The sequence below is a fragment of the Vanellus vanellus genome, assembly GCF_965231255.1.
Source record: "Vanellus vanellus genome assembly, chromosome: 4".
In the NCBI taxonomy this organism is placed as follows: domain Eukaryota; kingdom Metazoa; phylum Chordata; class Aves; order Charadriiformes; family Charadriidae; genus Vanellus; species Vanellus vanellus.
In genome coordinates this window covers 45,980,301-45,986,300 of record NC_138909.1, presented here as the reverse complement: position 1 = coordinate 45,986,300, position 6,000 = coordinate 45,980,301, and positions in this window count along the sequence as shown.

Below are 6,000 nucleotides of genomic sequence, written 5' to 3'. Positions count from 1 at the left end.
AAGAAAAGAAACTGCAGAGACTACAGGGAATCATAGAGTAGTTTGGGTTGGAAGGGACCTTTAAAGGTCATCTAGTCCAACCTCCCTGCCATAAGCAAGGACACCTTCAACTAGATCAGGTTGCTCAGAGCCCCATCCAACCTGAACTTGAACAGTTCCAGGGATGGGGCATCGACCACCTCTCTGAGCAACCTGTGCCAGCGTTTCACCACCCTCATTGTAAAAAAATGTCTTCCTTAAAGGAAGTGAGTGGTTTGTAATTTCACCACTCTCCATTACCACCTTCTGAGCTGCTGGCCAACCTGAGCTGGGTCTGAAGGAAGGGATTAAGGCTCACATAGCTAAGCAGTTTCTGCAGAGGAAAGAGATCTGAGCTGTGCCCACCACCAGGGATGCATCGCTAAGCAGCAGAAAGCAGGAGTCAGCTACCCTTGCATTCCTGCTCCAGGCTGGACCAGCAGCTGAGATGTGTGGGAGGATGCAAAGATGCTTCTCTGTGAGCAGGATGGCTGCTGAATCTTCTTGCTGCTGTACTCAGGACCAGACGAGTCCAGGAACAGCAAGAAGTTTCTTGATTTTCCTCCTAAAATTTAAAGCAGAAATCTTCTGTTCTCTCCACGGCAACTTCTGATAGTATCTGTAGTCACTAGTGCACACGAAGATGTCTGTTAGGTAGGTGTATGTCATCCTGGTGGTAGGTTCAGAATGGAATACACTGAACCTATTCAGGTCAGCTCCGAGAGCACAAGGCACTTAAGAGGCAATGTAATTTGTAATTCTGTCTTTGTGCTCTTCTTCGTGCCAACAAAGGGAGAAGGGATGTGTCTGCTGGTACAGGATGAACTTCAGCCCTTATCTTAAGAGGTTCCACAGGGAAATATGACAAAATTCTCTATTGTTGCACAGGAAACACATCTTTCAACAGTCTTCAGCATCAAACCTGCCTCTGGGACCTTCCCCGTCTGCTGGTGACATGCCTTCTGACCTCGAGCAAAGCGCTTCCTCCCCATTTCCCCACAACATGGTGAAGCCTGAAAACAGCCTCAGAGCATCAGGAGGGCAGTGACCCTCAACCCAGCACCACAGCCGGGAGGGTGTGTGAAGCATCCATATCCTACGCCGGGTTTTAGGAAAGAAGAGACTATGTAGAGGGTGGGCACATGGGACCTGCTTTCCTTCTTGTGCTCATACAGTCCAAGCTCCAGCAGCATGACACCGAGAACATCCTGCATGTTTTGCAACACTTTGACTTCAGAGACAACCTGGACAAACCCACCCAACTTCTGATTTGATGCACACAAGACACCTTAGATATTCTGCATCTCTCTCCGGGAGATCCTGCAGCCCATCCTTACCTTATGTCTCCTATAGCCTCCCCTCTTTGCCAGCTCCTCAGTTATTCTTTCTCTGGGGCTTCAAAAAGCAAGTAGAGGCACAAGGAAAGACCACAGACCAAGCCAGCTCTTAGGCTGACAAGATAAAGAGTTAAAGCAGGCAAAGCAAAAGCTTTGGAAGAAAAACGGTTATGTAATAAATCAGATATTAGAAGGCAGGAAGGTGCGCTATATAGAGGAATCAAAGTCCGGAACAGGATGTATATAAAGCAAATATTGAACTAACTTTGATAACACAGAAAAATAGAAAATTTTTGGTGGGGTTAACCGACGGCTCAATTTTAACTATTATAAATTTCCTGGTTTACTCGTGTCAGGCGGTTTTACAGTGATCTATACAATGCATTGTGTGCCTAATGATTTCCTAGCCATGAATGGGTCACTCAGATTTTACTTTCCATGCTATTTTTTTTTTTTTTCTTTTTCTTCTGTCCTGGAGCAATAACGCTATTGAAATCCTCCAGGACTTGCCCATTGGGTGTTTTCTTTCCTACTAAGACATCAAACTACCCTGAAGGTTTATTTTAAGCAAATTCAATAGGAGGGATCACACAAGCACCTTGTTGAAAGTGTACAATGGGAGCCGAACCCAGGGCTATTCAATTAACAAGTGCTCCATTTTCATGCTATTCCTGTTGTGAATTCATTTCTTTAATTAGGCTAGCAATTTATGAAGCTAACAAGGCACCATTTGTCTGCAGACACGTAGGCAAAGAAATTCCAGATCAATCCAAACTGGAAGGCAGAGGAGCTCATGAAAAGCTAAGCAGAACTGGAAGCCCCTGCAGATACTACCGGGCTTGTCAAAATGAAAGAGATAATTGAGGGCAAGGAACAGGGCTAAGTGTCCCCTGACTCAAGGGATATGCTCAGATTTATCTAGGAAAACCTAACTCATCTCTCTCAGCAAGAGAAAAATCACATAGTAGGTGCCCTCATTATCTACTCCCTTTCAAAACATTTTAAGCTTTACATTAGTTGAGGGGTTTGCTCTTCACCTACTCCTATGAGTAAGGCAGCACGATGTTCCCACCATTCGAGACCTTCCTCCCAGCATCTAATCTGCTTTTTCCCTTGGCCACTGCATGCCCCCTTTGTTGCCAGGCCAAAGCAAGGCTTATTTTCAGTGTCTCCAGATAGGAGAGGATCTCCATCCACATTGGTCACTCTTGGTTACACATTTTTGGAGTATTTCTTTTCTGAGCACAAGTGACCTGAAAAGCACAGACTATCCCAGTGATCTGCATGTGTCCAGGTGATCCCCTACCAGACTGGAAATACTGGCACCATTCACATCCCAGAACCTATTTGCATTTTTCAGAGATGCTTTTGCACTAGCTTCACATTCAGCTTGTCTTCCTCAGTTCTTTGAGTGATATGAGCTCAAATCCCTCTATCACTATCTTCATCATTTGATTTTCAGTGGTACTCCTCAGTCCTCCACTTCATTCTCCACCATTTCTTGTCTCTCCTCTGTCTATAAAAGTCCTCTCCACTTTACATCCTTAGTAAATTCACTGTATAAAACCCCTTGTGACTAAGATAATTTTCATAAAAGTATTCACTGTGCGTCTTCCTCATGAGAGCTACCACATAACCTTCCCTCAGCCAAATTCTCTTTGCAACATATAATCAAGTATCTGATAAAGAGACTTGAGCTGTGGAATAAATAGTCACAGCAAGTGTGCTGATCAGCATTGGGATTAAGCCTGGTAAGCAGATGCATGGAGGTCCTCCTGGTCCTGAAAGGAGCACACAAAAAAGGGAAAAATATAGGAAGAAATGAAAACAAACCTTCAAACCTTCAGCCAATTCCTGGCTGACCTCGTGACTCTTCCACCAACTCCCTTTGTCTTCAAATTAACAGCTTCCCATCTTTAAAACATACCAAATATATTGCCCAAGTCCAGGTAGATGAGATCTTCCACATTTCCTTTGCCTGGAAAAAGAGTTATTGAAGGAGAAATTCAAGTTCACAGGGAACAGTCTGAATGATGAGGGCGACAAAGCAGCTAACCTCAGGAGGTCCTTACCAACCGAGATTTTGCAGCTCCTAGGACACCCACCTGGGCATCCCTTCCATCCATGTCTGTAGGCAGCAAGAAGTTATTTTGGACCAGGAAAAAAACAAACAAACAAACAAACCCCAAACAAACCCACCCAAACTAAATATTAAGATTTTTTTAAGGCAGAGATGATCTTGACAGTGTCAGCTTGATCTTCCCATACCTGTCAAACCAGAGATTTTTACCTGTTATGTTCCCCGTGTCAGCACTGAAATGTGGGTATAAGATACATTACATACATAAACATCCCTCAGCTGGCCAAATTTGGAAGCAGCTGAAGCCCAGGAGCCCAGGGCTCAGCTCCTGGCATCCACACTATGGGTTAGGCAACCCAAGTTCCACCTTAGCTCTGCCTGCAGATTCCACCAGACGAGATGACCCATCTCCAAGGGACGATGAAAGGACGGAGCTTGAAGTAGGGAGATGTACAGGTATGCCTGGAGAACCTCCTTTGACAGGAAGGGGAGGAAAGAAGCCTTCAAGTTTAAGGAGAATGGAACAAGGATTTAGGGAGGAACGGGACCCATACCTTTGAAGCTAAATGGCAGTGTGAGAAGAATAAATATATTAGCTGGAAAGTTTGGTTCTGCTCCACAGTAAGCAGAGTATGAAGGAGGGGAGAAGAATAAGCCACTTAAAACAAGTGAAAAAGGATGCACCTGCACAGCCCCTTACAGGAGTTTTATCAAAGAGACCTCCTTTGACCTTTCTATTTTGTTCCCAAAAACGGAGATCGTAAAAATGACAAGCTTATAAGTGTGCTCACAATATTTTAAACACGTTTCACGCTCTCCCTCTGAAGTTTTGGCTGCTAAAAATAAATCGACATTTCAACAGCCTCAGCCTAAAGAAGAGAGTTGCAGATTATAGGGCCCACCGTGAGGGCAATGGGGCTGGGCAGAGGGTGGGAACTGCAGTGGGCGAGATGCAGCGCTGAGTCAGCACCGCCAGCTCACCCAGAGGATGGCCAAGGGGGGTTAAAAACAGGGGCAGGTAAAACAATCACACCTTGTGTACTCTCCTGCTCAAAGCTTTTACCACTCTATTTTTTGCTGATGCACAAGCGGAAGGATATTCCCTCTGATCCTATAACACAACAACGGAATAGATGATTCCCAAGTTGAATTATCAGGAATTTTCCCCAAAACACTGTTTTCTTTTACAATTTGTTGATACCTTCACAGACACCTTAAATTCCTATGCAGGAGCTATGTTAGTAAGTGTTCACAAAACTGAGGCCACCAGGAGCAGAATCAAACCCGAGCCTCCACAGAGACTCATTGCTGGCCCATCGGGCAATATAAAGCTTATCAATTATGACCACTAATTTTGGAAATTTTCAAGCTAAGTATTCTTGGTATGGAGAAAAAATATTTTTCTCTTATTTTTGCCATCGAAAAATAATCCAGTAGGATGGAGCATCCCAGGATTACCACATCGGGGGCAAAAGCTGCAAGTAGAGAGGCACATCTGTGCCATATGGAAGAGCCATAGGAAGCACGGAAGCGGGGTGATCGGTAGCTGGCACAGCACATAAAGAGGCAATACAGTGCTTGCCTTAAAAACTTCCCCACCACAAATCTTACAGTACATTACAAGAGTACACAACTAATAAAACTGTAAAGACAGAAATTGGTATCTGCAAAGCAAAATAAATAAAAATCAAATCAACTTGCCCTGTATTTGTAGGTGATGGTTTCTCCTCCTAAGTGCTCCAGATACCTCTGTTGCCTTCACTAAGCCCAGAGCTAATGTCTGCAACCTGAACTTGGATAGAGGCCAACAGATTTGAGCTCTCAACTTCATTAAGCACCCAGCACAGCTGACTGCACCTCAAGGGTGCACCTAGTATCACATGGGCACACAAGCAAGCCCTAATTCATGTTTTTGTGGAGGAGAGCATCGTGAATTCAGCCCCAAATGATTGCTTAATATTATGTCATGTTCATGGAGGGGACCATAATTAAGCCAGTGGTTTCCACCACTGGATGTTCCAGCAAGTCTGGTAAGGGACATGTCTCTTTTCTTGAAAAAAAATCCCAATACTTCAGTATTGGTATAATTTCTAGATATTCCCAGATCACAAACAGCCCATCGCTTGTCACAGTGTTTTTCTCTTTATGCTCAACCTAAAAGGGCTGTTACAAACAGCCCTTTTGATGTACTCCTCCCGGCCACAGCTCCAAATGACTACATGTCCTGAGCTGAGAGTCTAATTTCCGCAGCCTTCCTGTAAAAGCACTTCATTGCAAAGAACATCTCATAAAATCCTGGTAAGATGATGACTTCTATATTTTAATAATCAACCACAAACTGATCTCAGGTTAAAACTCGAAAAACCAAAGCGAATGGAAGATGCAGAAACCACGGCAAAGGCAGTGAGCAGAGTTACACACCAGAGAAAACAGCAATTTTCACTTGAAAGATAATGCAGGCAGACTTAAAAAAAGTAATAAAGAAGTTGCTTTTCTTTCACTGACCTTCAGCAATTCAGCTGCATTTGAAGAGCATCTTAAGAATAACTGCATGGTAAGACACGA